This window comes from Protopterus annectens, chromosome 6.part0 (assembly GCF_019279795.1).
Source record: "Protopterus annectens isolate FY-2018-M chromosome 6.part0, PAN1.0, whole genome shotgun sequence".
NCBI classification, from domain to species: Eukaryota; Metazoa; Chordata; order Ceratodontiformes; family Protopteridae; genus Protopterus; species Protopterus annectens.
Window position 1 is genome coordinate 1,263,057,988 of NC_056737.1, and position 18,788 is coordinate 1,263,076,775.

General features: G+C 43.8%; 1 protein-coding gene across 3 annotated transcripts in view; it reads right to left on the reverse strand.

Annotated features, from left to right (window-relative positions):
* Positions 1-18,788, reverse strand: part of GTDC1 (glycosyltransferase like domain containing 1) — a 3,282,804-nt gene that overhangs the window by 2,338,193 nt on the left and 925,823 nt on the right. The window lies entirely within an intron of this gene.

Sequence of the window (18,788 nt, forward strand, 5' to 3'; positions counted from 1 at the left end):
TGACTGATCTGAGTAACCTTAAGGGCAAGGCTTTAAAAACTGTCTTTAGGAGGGGATTTAATATTAAGAGGGTTCTGGAACAGGACAACCATACAACACATTTCAATCGACAGAGAAAAGGGACATATAAATGCGGACGTTGCACCCAATGTAAATATATAGTTCACAATGATCATATGTATTTGGAGTCTAGAAAAGTACAGTTTTGTACCTACCATAAATGTAGATGTCCGATAGGTATGCATCTGCAGTCATAACATATGGGTTGTCCTGCCTCAGGCAGCCCTTCGGTCGGCTGGATTCCAAAGTCTGGGTCTGGCCTCGGCTGATGTCGCACTTTTCCCGACGTCAGAGCGTCTCGGGTATAAAAGCATCAGCCGACGCCATTTTCCTCAGTTTTTCTTGCCCCAGATGCCAGGTGCCCTCTAGGAAGGCTAAATTTGGATAAATGCAGTAGAATTCCAAACATTTGCAAAATTATATATATACATGTATATACAAACAAATACACCATAATAGATTCCCCCAGCTAGCTAAAAGAGGGGTAAACACCCTAGGAATACCACAGAGGGGTAGGAGGGAGGGTAAACCTGACTGCAGATGCATACCTATCAGACATCTACATTTATGGTAGGTACAAAACTGTACTATGTCCTTCAAGGATGCATCTGCAGTCATAACATATGGGTAGAATACCATAGCCAATCTGGGGGAGGAGGTACTAAGAAAAAGATGGTGTAGTTAAGATCCCCTGCAGGACTGCAGTAGCAAAGCCTGCTCTGGATCTGGAGTATAAAGGTAGATTGTAATGTTTGGTAAATGTATGCACGAAGCTCCAAGTAGCAGCTTCTAAAATGTCCTTGGTAGCCACCCCTCGTAGGAAGGCTGTAGTGGTGGCCGTGGCCCTTGTGGAATGAGGCCTGATGTTTGCAGGAACTGACTTTCCATGAAAGGAGTAACAAAATCGAATGCAATTTCCTATCCATTTTGAAATTGTCTGTGTATATCCAGGGTGTGCAGAAGTTTTTCCCCTCTATTCTGTGGATTTGGGAAGAACGTAGGCAAGTGAATAGCTTGATTCAAGGATACCCTAGATACCACCTTTGGCATAAAGGTAGGATTAGTTCTTAGTGTAACTCTGTCCTGATGGAAGATAAGAAATGACTGTACTGCCATTAATGCTTGTAACTCAGATACTCTTCTTGCTGAAGTTATTGCCAGAAGGAATGCAGTTTTCCAAGACAGAAACTGAAGATCCGCTGTTGCTGCTGGTTCAAAGGGAGGAAGTGTTAGTTTCTCCAAGACAAAGTTGAGATCCCAAGCAGGTAAAGGGGGTTTTCTTGGAGGTTTGATATTTTTGATCCCTCTCAGAAATTGCTTGAGGAGAGGGTGTGAGAAGATAGGTGGATCCACATTGTATTCTGCTGAAATTGCTGAGGCATGAATCTTAATGGAAGAATAGGAAAGGCCATTGTGGAACAGTTCTGCTAAGTATTCCAGAATATGTGTCATGCTTGCCACTGTCACATCTAAGCTTTTTGATGTGCTCCAAATGAAAAAATCTTTTCCATTTAGCTGAGTAAGTCTTCCTTGTGGAAGGCCGGCGAGCTTCCCTGATAATGTCCTTCACTCTCTGTGATAAAACATTTTGTTTTGGATTTAAGGGATTTTCCAGGCAGTTAGCTGCAATGTTTTTAAGTTGGGATGCATGATCTTGAAATTGTTCTGCGTCAGAAGAAGCGGCCATAGGGGGAGAGGCCATGGTTTTACCTGTGACATGCTCCTCAATAGTGGATACCAGTGTTGCCTTGGCCAGTCTGGAGCTATCAGAATCACTCTTGGCTGTTCCTCCCTGATCTTCAGTAGAACCTTGTACATTAAAGGAAGAGGTGGGAAGGCATACACTTTTAGAGCTTTCCAGCTGAAAGAGAGAGTCCACCCTCCATGCTTGTGGGTGGTATGTCCTTGAGCAGAATGTCCTCAGTTGATGGTTGAGGGGGGAGGCGAACAGATCTATCTCCGGCGTTCCCCATGCCTTTGTTATGAGTTGGAAGATGTCTGGGTGCAGCATCCATTCGTGTGCATCCATAGTAGTTCTGCTTAAGCTGTCTGCCAGTGCATTTTCCTTTCCTGGCACGAACTGGGACTGCAGTTGGATATTGAGTTTCAGGCATAGCTCCCATAGCTTCATAGCCAGAAGGCATAGAGGGTAGGAGTGTGTGCCTCCCTGCTTGTTTATGTACCACATGACCGTGGTGTTGTCTGTCCTTATTAACAGGTGTCCTTGATGGAGGAAGGGTTTGAAAGCCTCGATTGCATGCATCACTGCCAGCATTTCCTTTTGGTTTATGTGCATGTGTAGCTGTCCTTGAGACCATAGGCCTTGGATACATTTGCCCTCCATGTGTGCTCCCCATCCTCGGTCTGAAGCGTCCGTGGTGATGGTTTGTTTCGTTTTTGGTTTGTTGAAAGGCAACCCTCTGTTGGACTGGCAGGCCTGAGCCCACCACAGGAATTCCTTTTGAAGGCAAGGAATGATTGGTATCAAAGTTTCCAAACTGTGACTGTGTTGAGACCATACACTCCTTAGATACCATTGTAATTTTCTCATATGCAGCCTGGCCTGTGGTATCAGAATTATGCAGGATGCCATGTAACCCAGGGCCTGCAGGATTTTCCTTGCAGTAAGCTGAGCTTGTCTTGTCAGATTCATGAAATAATCCGGAAGTTGTTTTTGTTTTTCTTCTGTGAGAAAGGCCATTTGGGTGGTTGTGTCTAGATCCGCACCCAGAAAGGTTATCCTTTGGGATGGAACCAGTCTTGATTTTTGGATGTTGACTGTGTATCCCAATGCCTGTAGTAGGTGGATGGCATAGGCCAAGTCTTTTATCAAATTTACCTTGTTGTCCGCTTGTATAAGGCAGTCGTCCAGATAAGGGTAGATTTGAATCCCCTGAAGTCTGCAGTGTGCAATTACTGATGCCAGGCATTTCGTGAATACTCTGGGCGCAGTAGATAAGCCAAAGGGCAATGCTGAGAATTGATAATGCTCTGATCCTGCAAGAAATCTGAGGTGTCTTCTGCAGTTTGGTCGAATAGGGGCGTGCAGGTATGCCTCCTTGAGATCTAGAGTCACCAGCCAAGACTTCTTGCCCAACATGGGAAGACACTGCTGTAGGGTCATAGGTTCATAGGTTCATAGGTTCATACTAGGCTATCTGCCCGAGGGCATTTACAAGCCTAGCCCATCGTTTTGTGGCTTAGGCCACCCCTTTAGTATGGGGAACTATACCCATTATTTTTCTGTGCCTCTGTCGAGCAGTGACACTGAGGTAATCCCTGGGGTATATCTGCGATCTCCCATCCATTGGTCAAGATTTCTCTTGAACAAGGCCAGCGAGGTGCTCTGCCTCACATGTACCGGGATTTTGTTCCACAGCATAGGGAGTCTTTGGGTGATGAATCTATCCCTCCAGCACGTCCTATTAATAGCCGTGTCAAGGTTTAAGTCTCCCGCCCTTGTGGCTCTGATGGATCTAGATTTTTGAGGTGAAGCATATTCATCAAATCTGGGTTTGACATGGCCTTGTATGTTAGGCAAAGGTCACCTCTGAGCAAGCGGTGGCGACTGAATAGAGCTGGAGTTCTTTCAGTCGGGCAGCATAGGACAGATTTTTGAGACCCTTTATCCTTTTGGTGAGGAACTTTGTGGCCTCTCCAGCTGCTGCAAGTGTCGGGTCAGATACATTCCGAATGGGGCATTGTACTCAATCATTGGTCTGATGAGTGATGAGTAAAGGGAGACTATGACCTCCCTTGATCTAGATGAGAATCCCTTCATGATAAGGTGGGCAATGTAGAAGGTCTTCCTAACTACTTTAGCTACATGGGTGTCGAATGACAGACTACTATCAACCTGGGTCCCCAGGTCCCTGATAACTTCTTCTGTGCTCAGTGGATTGCCACCTATTTGGTAGCTAGGGTAACCTTGTTTTTCCCGAAGGGTATGACTATGCATTTTTGGCATTTAACTTTAGGCCGTGGCTCTGGCACCAGTTATCCGTTTCTGTGAGACCCTTCTGAAGGATATCTGTGTCAGATGTGTTTTCTACTATGGCCAGTTTGCAGTCATCTGCAAACTTTGTCAGCCATAACCCTCCTGTGTTTGCTTGTACTTGGAAAAGTAGATGCCAAACAAGAGTGGGCCCAGGACTGAGCCCTGTGGGACACCACTTGTGACAGGCTTTGAGTCTGACATGGCGCCAGCAGCTCTGACCCTGTGGGTTCTGTCACTCAGCCAGTTTGCAACCCATCTTGTGATGTATGGGTTGACATTTAAACTGATGAGTTTTTCAATGATACCCGAATGGGGTATTGTATCGAAGGCCTTAGCCAGATCGAGGTAGGCTGTATGGACTGCCTTTCCCTCATCAATGGCTTTGGTGACTGTTTGAAAAAGTCAACCAAGTTTAAAAGGCATGATCTGCCTTTGACAAAGCCAAACTGGGTTGGATCCAAAGTCTGCAAATTCCCTATGTCTTTATTTATGAGGTCCATTATGATCCTCTCCATGGCTTTGCAGATAAGGCTTGTCAAGCTAATGGGCGGTAATTTCCAGGGTCGGTGGAGGCACCGCCTTTGTGAAGTGGTACCACAGTTGCAGTGCGCCACTCCTGGAGTGCGTATCCAGAGGTAAGACTTTGATTAAACAGCTGTCCTAGCTGTGGGTTTAATTCCTCATTGAGTTCATGGAGCACACAGCCGGGGACACCATCAGGTCCCATGGATGCTGTGTTTTTGCTTTGGAGAGAGCAGTTCTCACTTGGGCGCTGGAGATGTTTGGGGCTGCAATCGTTTGGTATAGATATCTCTCCTTTTGGGGGGGAGAAGTTTGCACTGAACCTGTCAGCCAGTATGTTGGCAATGTCTGTAGGATCAGTAATCTTCACATCATTTTGAACTAGCTCTGAGCATATCTGGGAGTTTCCTCCCAGGTTTCTAACATAGCTAAAGAAGGCCTTATGATTGTCTTTTGAGTCTTTAGCTATTTTTCTCTCGAAATTTGCTTTGGATGATTTTATGAGAGCTCTTAGTTTTTACTTATAGTGATCAAGGGTGTCTTACCTTTTAAGGATTTTGCTCTATCTTGTAGTAGCTTCCTCCTTTTGTTGTAGAGTTTGTTTATGGCTGGGGTCCACCAGACTGGATGCTTGCCTTTGGTACAAAGAGTCTTTGTTTTGCTTGGGATTGCCTTATCCATGCAGTCCTGCAGGTGCTGGTAGAAGGCATTTGTAAGTGATTCAGCGGCTTGAGTACTGTTTTCCGCCGGCTCCGGGCCTTAAAGGAGACCACACTAGTCTTTAGAAGTGTGAAGTGGGCTTTTGAGAAGTTCTTTTCTGTGGTCTTTTTTATTTCGGGTGGGGGTGGGATGAGGACCTCCAGCGAGATTAGTTTGTGGTCTGATCTCACCAGTGAGGGGTACACCTCCGGTGTTGAACATTGTGCTCCCATGTTCGTGATGATGAGATCAAGTATGTTATCTCCTCTTGTGGGGATGGTGACTAGTTGTTCCATGGCATTTGAGTTTATGAATTCCAGGAACTTTTGGGCTAGGGTGTTTGGGCTTGAGTAGTGTTCCCAGTCTATATTAGGGTAATTGAAGTCACCTAGTATGATGGTGTTTGGTGATACATTTATCCCTCTAGTGTTTTCAGGAAGGCCATGTGAGGTTCCTGAGTTTGTGAGGGTGGCCTGTAACATGCTACAATTTGCAGAGCAGTCTTGCCTATGGTTAATTGCACCTGGATGGTCTCCGATGCATCGTGCGTTGCCACCAGTCTTGAGGTGTGGGTGTCCTTGATGAATATGGATACCCTCCTTTCTTGGTATTGTCCAGATTTTGGGGCGGACGCATGATATGAGGTAAAACCTGATAGCGGGGTGCTCTCAGGAGCCTTGAACCAGGTTTCTGTCACAGCACAGACATCGATGTTCTCCATACTGAGAAGGGCCTCGAGTGCGTGCATTTTGAGATTTAGACTTCTGGCATTGAGCAGCATTACCCTTAGTTTTTTCCTTTTTGTGTTCTAGGGTGGTATGTTTAGAATTTGAGCCTTGCCTAAAAAGGCACTATGGGGGTGGCAAGAGCCTTTGCCAATATCCGGAATCCCAGGGGTGACAGGTGCAAGCCGTCCCTTGCGAAGCAGCGTGGCTTGTCCAGCATGTCATCCCAGGCAGACAGACACTGGATCCCCTTTGAATGACACCAGTGTTTAAGCCAATTGTTAAAGCTGATCATCTTATCTCTGTATTGTGGCATCATTCTTGGTGAAGGTAGGATACTGCTCAAGGTCAGGGTCATACCTGTCTGGGCTACATAATCAGAGAGCTCCTCAATGTCTCTTTTCATGTAGTCCAAGGAGGTACGTCTCAGGTCGTTTACACCAGCGTGGACAATGACTGAATCATATTTGTACCTGCTGTTGAGAGACCTGAGTGCTTGCGTTATGTGGCGGATTCTAGCGCCCGACAGGCAGCTTACTGTGACCTTCTCCTTACTCAGTCTGGTGAGCGGGCGTCAGTGTGTCTGACTATGGAGTCACCAATGACTAGTGTGTCTGGCATTGTGTTTGGCCTTAAGGGCTGTGACTGTTTGACACTCTGACTGTGAGGTCTATGTGTTGCAGGTGTTGTGTTCTGAGGTGGTGGTTGTTTGGGTGTCTGCTTTGGTGGCCTCTGCTGTTTTGGTAGATTTTTGATCAGAGCCTCCAGTATGTCTTTGTGTGTTGATGTGTATGATTTGAGGTTGTAATGGTAATATGTGAGACTGGGTCTATAGTGTGTGTGGTAACCTTCTCCTCCTGACTGGTCTTGCCAGTCCTATGTTGAGAGAGCTCAGCCTCCAGTTTGGCCGTGTAGTTGCATCTCTCGCATGTATTTGTGTTTTGTGGGAGGAGGAGAGGGTTGTCTGTGTACATGAGGCAATTGTAACATTGCCTCAATATTCCCAGGTTCACCAGCTGAGCAGGAGAGGACACTAGCAACTGATCCCTCGACATGCTAGAAGGAATAGACAAAAAACTTTAAAAAGATTCCGGGGACGTGGGTGACCGAGAAATGGGGGTTGCCTTTTGGGGTACTATCTATGACAAGAGTGCCGTATCAAGGTAATAAGTACTGTAGGAGCAAGTGCTACGTTTAACAGATAGAGAATAGTCTACTTGGAGTCAAGTAGAGATGATCTTCTTAATTATAGGATACGCTGATTAGATCAGTAGTATAGTTCGAGGAAGGTAGTTTTAAGGGAAAATTTGAAGAGTGGACTTTAGGTAGCCCGAATAGTTTAAACCTGCTTAACCGAGCTGCCCTAGTGTGCAACAGTAGCAACTCCGCTAAATCGGCTAAATCGCTAAAGCGTGCTTTATAGCAGGGGGCCGGATAAGACAGGAAATGACCCAAATTGGCCAACCAACCACAAGTCACTGCCCTAAACCACTCCTCCGAGGACAAATGAAGGAGTTATGGAAATGACCCCTAGTGGCCAATAAAACTACAGTTTCAAGTCAGTAACCACCTCTCCGGGGCAGGAAGCTGCTCAATGTTAGTCACTCCCACTGATAAACACAGAGACCTTCCTTCAGCCCAAGCAAAAATGGCCTCACAGAAACTTTCAAACAGTTCAGGAACAGCAAGCTTGTAACTGAACTTTTTTAACTCTCAGAAAAGTGGGAAAAAAGCAAGATTTTTTTTTTGTTGTTTTTACAGAGATAGCAGAGGTTCACAAGTAATATCAAGTTATAACAGTGCAGTAAATGACCCCACACAAGAGTGCTAGGTCAAGGACAGAAAATATGCAAGTTTTAAGCAAAAAACGATTTAAAATTAAGTGCAAACAGGAAATTCAGCAAACAGCTTTTGGTTGTGCTCTAAATACAGCTACTAATACAGAAATCAAGTTTAACAAGCCAGAAAATGCTCAAGCTAGGCAGCTATGCAGAAAAACTTAGCAAATAAACAGAGAAAAATACTTAAAATCTCAAAAGTGGCTCCCTTCTTCTCTCAGCGTTTTTCCTCTTGGAGGGTGCTTCACCAACAGCCAACAAGCCTGAAAAGACGCTCAAACCACGAGGCAACTAGGTTTTAAGAGAGGAAGATGAAGGAGTTATGGAAATGACCCCTAGTGGCCAATAAAACTACAGTTTCAAGTCAGTAACCACCTCTCCGGGGCAGGGAAGCTGCTCAATGTTAGTCACTCCCACTGATAAACACAGAGACCTTCCTTCAGCCCAAGCAAAAATGGCCTCACAGAAACTTTCAAACAGTTCAGAAACAGCAAGCCTGTAACTGAACTTTTTTAACTCTCAGAAAAGTGGGAAAAAAGCAAGATTTTTTTTTTTGTTTTGTTTTTTACAGAGATAGCAGAGGTTCACAAGTAATATCAAGTTATAACAGTGCAGTAAATGACCCCACACAAGAGTGCTAGGTCAAGGACAGAAAATATGCAAGTTTTAAGAAAAACGATTTAAAATTAAGTGCAAACAGGAAATTCAGCAAACAGCTTTTGGTTGTGCTCTAAATACAGCTACTAATACAGAAATCAAGTTTAACAAGCCAGAAAATGCTCAAGCTAGGCAGCTATGCAGAAAAACTTAGCAAATAAACAGAGAAAAATACTTAAAATCTCAAAAGTGGCTCCCTTCTTCTCTCAGCGTTTTTCCTCTTGGAGGGTGCTTCACCAACAGCCAACAAGCCTGAAAAGACGCTCAAACCACGAGGCAACTAGGTTTTAAGAGAGGAAGATGAAGGAGTTATGGAAATGACCCCTAGTGGCCAATAAAACTACAGTTTCAAGTCAGTAACCACCTCTCCGGGGCAGGGAAGCTGCTCAATGTTAGTCACTCCCACTGATAAACACAGAGACCTTCCTTCAGCCCAAGCAAAAATGGCCTCACAGAAACTTTCAAACAGTTCAGGAACAGCAAGCCTGTAACTGAACTTTTTTAACTCTCAGAAAAGTGGGAAAAAAGCAAGATTTTTTTTTTGTTTTGTTTTTACAGAGATAGCAGAGGTTCACAAGTAATATCAAGTTATAACAGTGCAGTAAATGACCCCACACAAGAGTGCTAGGTCAAGGACAGAAAATATGCAAGTTTTAAGAAAAAAACGATTTAAAATTAAGTGCAAACAGGAAATTCAGCAAACAGCTTTTGGTTGTGCTCTAAATACAGCTACTAATACAGAAATCAAGTTTAACAAGCCAGAAAATGCTCAAGCTAGGCAGCTATGCAGAAAAACTTAGCAAATAAACAGAGAAAAAATACTTAAAATCTCAAAAGTGGCTCCCTTCTTCTCTCAGCGTTTTTTCCTCTTGGAGGGTGCTTCACCAACAGCCAACAAGCCTGAAAAGCATCTTAAATTTTGGCACAATGAGGTAAGTATTCAGTGCAGACAGGTCGAGAATAGGCCTCCATTGATTTTCTTTTCTTGGTACAAGGAATAGTCTGGAGTAAAATCCTTGGCCTTGCTCTGAAAGTGGTACCTTTTCTATAGCTTTCATTTGAAGCAAGTTGTTGATCTGCTTTAAAGCCTCTGCCCTCTGATTTGGTGGTAGGCTTGGCATTCCGTTTCTTTTTGGCAAAGTGTGGAAGTGGAACCTGTATCCTTTGTCTATTATTTGCAGTGTCCATGTGTCCCTTGTAATATAATGCCAATTTTTCGAGAATAAAGCAAGCTTTCCGCCCAAGGGTGCTTCCAGTTGAGCCCTGGTGGGCGGAATCAGAGTAAAGTCATTGAGCCTGTCCTGGTGTAGTAGTTGTTGTTGCTGCTGTTGCACTACCTCTCTGGTTGGCAGGCTGCCACTGGCGGCCTCTGTAAGAGCCCCTAGATTGGAATCTGCCTCTGGGGCGTCTGTTCCTGCCTCTCTGGGCTCTGTCCGAGTCTGGAAAGGACCAATTCTTAGTAGGCCAGTTTCTGCTGAATCTCGGTGGTTGTACTTGTAGGAAATCCTTAACTGTTTGCACAGATTTTGCCTTTTCTTCATACTTTAAGACCTCCTGAGCAGAGGAGCCAAATAAATTCTGTTTCTCCATTGGAGCATCCAGGAGTTTAGCTTTAACATGGTCTGGCAAAGATTGTTCCTTCAGCCAGGCATGCCTGCAAATAACTGCCCCAGTCATAGCTGACCTAAATGAAGCCTCCAATGCATCATAACCACACTTTAAGAAATGATTACTAACCTGCTGTGAGTTGTGTACCAAATCCTGAAGGGATTTACGGTCAAGGGGCTCAGGAGAAGAAAGCTTCTTGTTCATTTCATCTAACAAATACTCTTGGTACTGTATCATATGAAATTGACAATTTAGTGCCCTGACGGAAAGAGTTGCAGAAGTATATACCTTCTTTCCCCATCTCTCTAAAGCTCTAGACTCTCTTTCAGAAGGTAGAGGATTTTTGGCAGTGGCAGCCGCAACCCCTTTAGGGCCCAGAGTAATAGTTTCTGGGTCTGCAGAATGGGCTTTATACAGATGAAAATGAGAATCCGGGACCATCCGGGACCCTGTAGTATCTATCAGGTTTGGCAGGGGCCGGGGGGAGAGTATCAGGGGCTGTACTGACATCATTGTACACATTATCAATTACATTCAAAACAGGAGGTATAGCTAAGGGCCTATGCTGAGGCAAATGTAAAAAGGTCCTTAATCTTTTTCTAGAATCAGAGAAGTCCTGACCTTGCCATTGAAAATGCTCTCTCATGGAGTGTAAAGTCTCACCAAAGGAAAACTCTTCAGGAGGGGAGGCCGAAGGGATAGATTCTTCTGCATCAGAATCCTCATAGGGCGAATAAGCCTCCTCCTGGTGGTCTGACAACACAGAACCATCCGAGGACTCATCTGAAGAGTGTGGGTCAGAAGGCTCAGTCCTGGGCCTTTTGTCTGGTGGAGGGTGAGAGGCCCTGTCCGGGTGAGGTTGTGAACCTCTAATTAAAGAAATAAGGTCCTCTGCAAGGCTGAGGATCTGAGAACTAGAGGAAGGCCTCTGGGATGTAGTCTTGGGAGGCAAAGCTTTAGAAAGTTTAGCAGCTTTAGCCCTAGAAAAGGCCTTAATGGACATGGAAGCAGGGGGCCTAGCTGCCCCACGTGCAGGAGTAGATATGTCCAAAGGTGTGGTGTCGGACATATCCTGGGCACTGGTTTCGGTAAGTAGCTCGGTAGCCGACTCAGCCGGGGCCTCCCGGGCCGCGGTGGTCGGTTGAGTGGATTCGGATGAAGGAATCTCCGAAGACTCGGTTTCGGCCGTAACCGAGACACTCGCGGTAGGCCTTATCGTGGTTTCAGCCGAAACTGCGGGCCGCAAGTGTCGGTCCTTGTCCTTCCGTTTTTTCACCAAATGTCATGTCGGAGTCTCTGACGGCATTTTATATGCAAAACTAGCCCCAAAAAACTCCTCTGCAAACTCCGACCGACGTCTAAGAGTTCGTCGGTTGAAGGAAGCACAGGCTGAACAAGACGATACGTCGTGGTCTGGGCCTAAGCAAGGAAGGCAGTAGGAATGGAAATCCTTATGAGGTATTTGTTTCCCACAAGTTAAACAATTATTTATTTTATCTGACATCGGCTGAGGCAAGAAAGAGTCCCCAACGGGGTACTTAGCTTTTTCGAAGTTTTCGGTAGCTGAAATCACTGGATCTGACCGACTGGCACTTGCGGACAGCTTCTGCTTCGGGCACCGCGCGGCAAGAAAGACTGAGGAAAATGGCGTCGGCTGATGCTTTTATACCCCAGATGCTCTGACGTCGGGGAAAGTGCGACATCAGCCGAGGCCAGACCCAGACTTTGGAATCCGGCCGACCGAAGGGCTGCCTGAGGCAGGACAACCCATATGTTATGACTGCAGATGCATCCTTGAAGGACATCAGGAGTATTACAGCAATTCAATATTTTAACTGTAACTCCACTGGAGTTGTTTATTTGGCTGTCTGCCGGTGTTGCCAGGCATTTTACGTCGGCAAGACCGAAAGGCAGCTAAAACGGCACATTTATGAACATCAATATGATATTCAGAAATTAAACAGTAAAAACGCTCTATACAGGCATACTACTTTATGTGAGGGAGCAATGTTTATGTTTTTTGTATTGGAATCTGTGCCTAAGGACATTTGGGGTGGACCTTGGGAAGCAAGGCTTGCCCATAGGGAGACCTTTTGGCAGATATTTTTAGAATCTAACAAGTTCCCTGGTCTTAATGATTCTATCTCTATTGTTCCCTACTTGAAACTCAAGGCAGGGAAAATATAAAGGGGTGAGGTTCTATAGTTACTACATATTTCAATATATTTTAATATTTTAACAATTGATTTGTTAGTTTTGTATTTACATTTGTACTCAACTTCAAATGTAAAACAAATATGTATTTGTATAACACATTTTTTGTATATATTTTTTGCATTAATATTTTTTGCATTTATATTTATTGTATTCTACATTTTGGCAAACTTGTCATCATTTATATATATATTTTTATACATATTTTAACATATACATTTATATTCTACAAAATATAACTGTATAACTTGTATTTTTAAAAATTTTTTTCAGATAGGTTGTTGCTTTAATACGAAATGCACTATGTATCATTTATTCAATTATACTAATTGTAGTATGTATTTAAGCAGTGCATTTTGTATTGGCTTTATCTGAAGAAGTCGTATTTTCAATGAAAATGTGTTTTTCCAATATCTGTGACGTTAATAAACCTGTTTTGGAGCTACGTGGATCCTTATTGTGAGCTGTGGCGTTTTGGTACTGGTGGTGGCTGTTTCCCGGACCAGTTTGCTGTGCTTGGTTGGTGTTAGTTGTGTACAGCGTTTCTTACAAGTAGTATAGATGCAAGGCAGATGAATGTGTGTGTGTGACTACACTGCAGAATTAAGCACTTATTTTCATAGATGGGTGAGTGGGTGTCAGGCCATCACTTTTGAAAGGCTGACAGACCTTTTGGTCAGGGGAAAAAGACATTACCATTTTGCAGAGGACATGAGAATCTGGCTGGCAGATAGGGAATGCAACACCACAGATGAGTTGGGGAAAAAAGGACACCTATACCTAGCAAGCAAGGCATCACTGCACAAGAAAGGGATACCCAGTGCTGCACATGGATATAAGAGAACCCAAGATGGACAGCCTAAACTGCCTCAACAAAGTCCACCAGTAACAGGGGAAGCCACTAGTTCAGGTACGTGGCCAGGATCAAGGGTTACATGTTTTAAATGTAACCAGTGGGGCCATGTAGTATATAGATGCTCATGGAGGCAAGGTGGGGAACAAAAGATGGGGAAGCCAGCAAGTGGGAATAAGATAATTCCAGTGGTAAGTTGTCTGGAGACAACAAGGGTAACAAACTACCACGGCAGATTATATCCTACCTTAGTAGATGGGATCAGGCCACTGTTAAGAAAGAGACAGCCTCTGACCTAACCACTGTGAAACCTGCAATGGTTAAAAGAAAAGCACTACTTGCTTAGGCAGTCTAATATAGTAAGAGATTTAGGAGGGACCCCATTCCAAATACCTTTGGCCATGGTTCACCTTGACTGGGAGGGTGGAAAAGGAAAGCAGCAAGTAGGTGTGTTTGAGGATACCCCTGCAGATGTCCCAATAGGGAATGATTTTGATAATGCAGTACTTTGTGTGCATGCAGTGACACGCACTTGGAGACAAGCATGTGGGGCTGGTAGCCTGACTGTGACCCAGTCAGACCACAGACTTGAAGCCAGGACTAGTGTGGTGGTTACTTCAGAGAGGGAGCTAACCTGTAGCGATGAGACTGAAGGTGAACCACAGCTGTTTGTGAGTACTGATTTTTCCTTGGACAGAGTGACTGCAAGGGCAGAGGTGAGTAGTAGTACCCAGGCTGACAGTGAGACACCGCTGTCAGAGAATACCAGACACCCTGTAGAAGGGGAGCTGGGAAGGGTTACTAAGACATAGTTGAGACAGACTCAGCTCTCAAACCCTACATTACAAGGCCTGAGGGAGGTAGCTAGTGAGGCACTTGGTTCGCAAGGGAAGGGGGAATCTGTATACTGGAACAAAAAGTTACTATATAGACAGTGGACACCTGAGGCAGGGCTAGAGGGTGAGAGAATACAGCAGTTGGTAGTGCCCAGAGCCTACCACCTGGCACTTCTAGCTATAGCCCATGACATTCCTTTTGCAGGTCATATGGGCGTAAAGCATACCAAGAGGCGTACTATGCAGAACTATTATTGGCCTGAGATTTCCAGAGATGTAACAGGGTACTGCAGGACCTGTGAGCAGTGCCAAAAGTTAGGCAAGGCAGGGGACAAAGTCAAAGCTCCGTTGATGCCTTTGTCTGTGATTGCAGAGCCATTTCAGAGGGTATCTATAGATATTGTGGGGCCTCTGGGTACCCTAGGTTCCACAGGGAAAAAGTTTATCCTACTGGTAGTAGATTATGATACCAGATACCCTGAAGCGGTGGCCCTATCCTCCACTGAGGCAGAAAAGGTGGCATATGCTTTGCTACAGATTTTCAACAGGGTAGGCTTCCCAAAAGAAATACTGACTGACAGAGTTGCCAATTTCATGTCTGACCTGCTGGCTTGTCTGTGAAAGTACTGTGGGTGAAGCACCTGAAAAACACCCACTACCATCCCCAGACTAATGGTCTTGCGGAGATGTTTAACTCTACACTCAAGACCATGCTATGGGTATTTGCAGACCATTTCAAGAGAGAGTGGGACAAATATTTGCCCCATCTGTTGTCTGCTTACAGAGAGGTGCTCCAGGAAACCACAGGTTTTTCACCCTTTGAGTTGCTGTATGGGCATAGGGTCAGGGGACCTCTAAATTTGATTTGAGAAGAGTGGGAGGGTGAGTATGAGTCTGTTGTGGTACATGTCCTAAACCCAGGACAAGGCTCAGGGAACTCATGGGCTTGGCCCAGGAGAATCTGGCAGAAGCCCATCAGCAAGAAAAGGTCTGGTATGACAGGAATGCTTGAGCTAGAAAGTGTGCTGTAGGGCAGCAGGTAATGGTTCTCATTCCTGTCAGATACAACAAGCTGCAGGCAGATTGGGAGGGATACTTCAAAGTGGTAAAGAAGGTCAGTGATGTTAACTACATGGTAGAACTGCTAGGCAGGAGGCAGGGACACAAACTGTACAATGTTAACATGATGAAACCTTACTAAGACAGGGAGGCCCTAGTGCTAAGTATTTGCTGAAGGACTCAGGAGGAGTCTGAGTGGGATCCTTGGCTACAGGGACCCAGACAGCAAAATGCTAAGTTACTAAGGTGGAGCCTAGGATTGCAGGCATATGATATGACAGTGCAGCACCGCAGTGGGTTAGCAATGCCAATGATGATGGGCTCTCAAGACAGGGTAAGGGGTAACGCATTCCCAGATAGGCTCGTGCCTTTTAAGCAACGTTTCTCAAGGGGCAGTTGAAAAACAAGCTTGAGTCTTCAAAGAGGGATAAGGAGAGGTGTGACAAAAGGAGGTACTATCAGCACAGCTAACTGGAACTTTGTATATAATTATATGCCATTTGTGAATATCAAACTGGTTTTTACAAGATGCTGGTGTTACAAATGTATTAGAACTGTATGCCATGTGTATATCAAACTGATTTGTACAGACATGTGTGATGAAAACGTATTTGTAAAGTGCTTGTGTTTGAAATGTTTCCACAGTTTGCCCTACTGGAGCGACCAGAAATCTACAGGCATTATTGTAACTGTTTAAATGTATATGTTTAATAGGGAAAAGTGGCAGACAGGAGGTTAACCTCAGTCTAGCAAACTTTAAAAAAAAATATTTGAAATTAAATCACTTTATAGGTTAGGCCATAAAGATGCTATCTCACAGGTTTCAATGCAACTACAGACACAAAGTCTGTATTAGGAAGCTTTCTGTATTGTCTTTGGGGTGAACTAATTACTACTCTGGAAGCAAGGAGGTATAAAATTGTTTTATGACTTCTTGCACTTGCCAGAGATTTGAGCAAAAGCCTTTGTATGTTTATTTTTACAGGTAGGTGCTAAGTCCTGCCAGCTGCCAGCAATGGGGGTTTTGCATGAGAATTAGAAGTCAGACAACCAAAAGTTATGACATTCTGCAAGCTATCTCAGAAGTAATATTTTAAATATTATTTTGAGAAGGATCTTGATGATGCAGAGCATTCTGTATTCTGTCTAGGGCCTGACAACAAGAACAACCATTCACTAGATCATCTGCCTTGCTCTATTAAAAGTTATTAGGGAATATTATAAATCTCTTTGACTCAGTCAGGAATATAGTGAAGCTCAGTTTAGATTTTTTTTATTTGTCTGAGCCTGTCCTACGTTATTTGAAATATTTCTTGTGATATTAACTCTGATGTCACTGTGAATATGTACATAGTATTTTCTTGTTCTTTTATTATTTATTATTAAAAACATTTAAACCTTTCATTGTGGCTGATCTTTGTAGAGATATTTAAGTTTTGAGAGTACTTGCATGTTTATCTCGTGACACTGTGTGTGGACCACTCCTAATAGCCTTGCTCTTGGTCAGACTACAATATATATTAATATTAATTTCACTCAGTATATTGGGTGTCCTTGGAAAAGCCTTAATGTAGCTGGCACGAGTGTCTGGTGGCAGTCGTCACTACCTTATAGTCCTGGCAGAAGGGGGCAAGGCTAGTAAACTTGTGTCAGCCTTTCCTGTGTGTGTGTGTGTGTGCGTGTGTGTGTGCGTGTGCGTGTGTGTGTGTGTGTGTGTGTGTGTGTGTGTGTGTGTGTAAATCAAATCTCAAAGTGTGTGTGTGTCAGCTACTTGGGCAGGGACACAAAGCACTGGTTAGACAAAGAGCGTGCTGGAAGCCTTGGCTTGAATACTCAGCTGAGATCTCAAATGCTATAGCTGTGCCACTGAGGAGTCTTATTGAGGATCTGGTGAAAGAGGGAGAACCCAGCCTCAGACTGACTGATCTCTGTGCTTTTGAGGGACATTGCACTTGGTGCAGAGAACTGCAACTGGAAATACTGTGTGTGTACCTGTTATCCTCCCAGTGAACTCCTCCCACTGGTGAGGATTGAGGCTCCTTGATTACTGGTCCAGTGGTGGGTCATCACATATTGGTTGGCAGTGGCGGGATATCCACATCACACACACAAACACCTGGTGTCAGGACCATGGTCTTAGCTTACTGCACTACTCTCTTTGGGAAACAAGATAACTCTACACCTGCCACATAAATGACATCCCTCTCAAAACAGAAGACCCTCAGAAAACATGTAGGTGCATTAGTAGGCAACAAACTGTATCTTGAGTAGCGCATAACTACAATTAGCAAACCCTTCTACCAAGTGCAACTAGGAACTAAAGATATACCCTTCAGATGTAAGAACTTACTGTTCCTGCCTACACGCCTGCCAGTAGACCAGCAATAGAATATAATATGGCTCATGTGCGATTTTACCCAACTAAAAAAAACACAAAGCATCTTCATAAAAAAAAAAAAAAAAAAAAAAAAAAAAAAAAAAATCTTAGGTGGCAGCTTCCTGGGATACAAAGAAACTCTAAAAGCCATACTACTGTACTCTGTCTCCTAAAGACTCCTACGAAGTGACCTCTACTTAACTCACAAGTCAGCAAATGGCCCCATCTTGCTACAGCTTTTAATTTTTTTATAACAGGTACTACCATCAATACCCATTTTAGAGATCTAAGTTCACATTGTAATAGTAACAGAAACTTATGATGGCACAGTTACCTCTCCCATTAGGATCTCCCTTACCTACAGAGTAGGTTCATTCTCCATATCAAAATAGCTGCTTAACTCTCTTTAAATTTATCCTGTGTGAGTGGACGGGGATCAGGAAATTCACCATGGCCTAGCTCCTCAGACCTTTAAGTACAAAGAGAGAAAGTAGTAGGAACTGCAATGGCAAATCGTCCACTCAACTGACAGCACAGTATACCTCTAAGAACATACAAGAGTATATACTTTGAATGAATACAAAACAGACTGAATGATGCATTTCTAAAGGAAATGGCAAAATCAACTTTCTAAGTATTTATATCCAATAAACTATGTATAAAGAGAAAAATCACATTCAGACTGGAATGATGATATATAAAAAAAATACACAAGACATACATGAGTAAGCAAATAAAATTTTTATTTCGACTTTTGATATTTATGTGAGAAAATTAAATCAGATGTGAAAGTTAAAGTGAAGGAAATTGATGACAGCTCAGGTAAGAGGAGCAACACAAAAAAAGTATTTCCAAATGGCTGGCGGGAGGGGGGGACTGATAGCAAGACAGATAATGAATTTGCAATAGCCAACTAATATTCCAAACACACATATGCACATTCTAGCTGTACGCTGTCCAGAAAAGCTACGCTGAAAATCATATTGCTACAGTCAATTATTCACACAAGTGACTGACAGTCAATATTCATTTACAGCTCAGTTGCTTCTAATTTTAGTCAGGTAACACACCAAGATAAAAGTGCCATTTAGCAGCAAGAAAGCAATTCAGTTTTATTGAAATGCCTAAACCTAAGCAATTTACATGCACTTATTTTTAAAAACTGTACAAGAACAAGATAAGAAGATAAGCAAGAGCAAATCAGAACATCAGGATGCTGCACTAACCAGGGTGCAGACTTGCTCCTACATGAAATGCAACCACTCTCACCAGAGGGTCTGAATGAGTGAAGCCTTTCCTCATCTTTCCAACTAGTCATAGTAACAAAATGTATCTCCCACTTT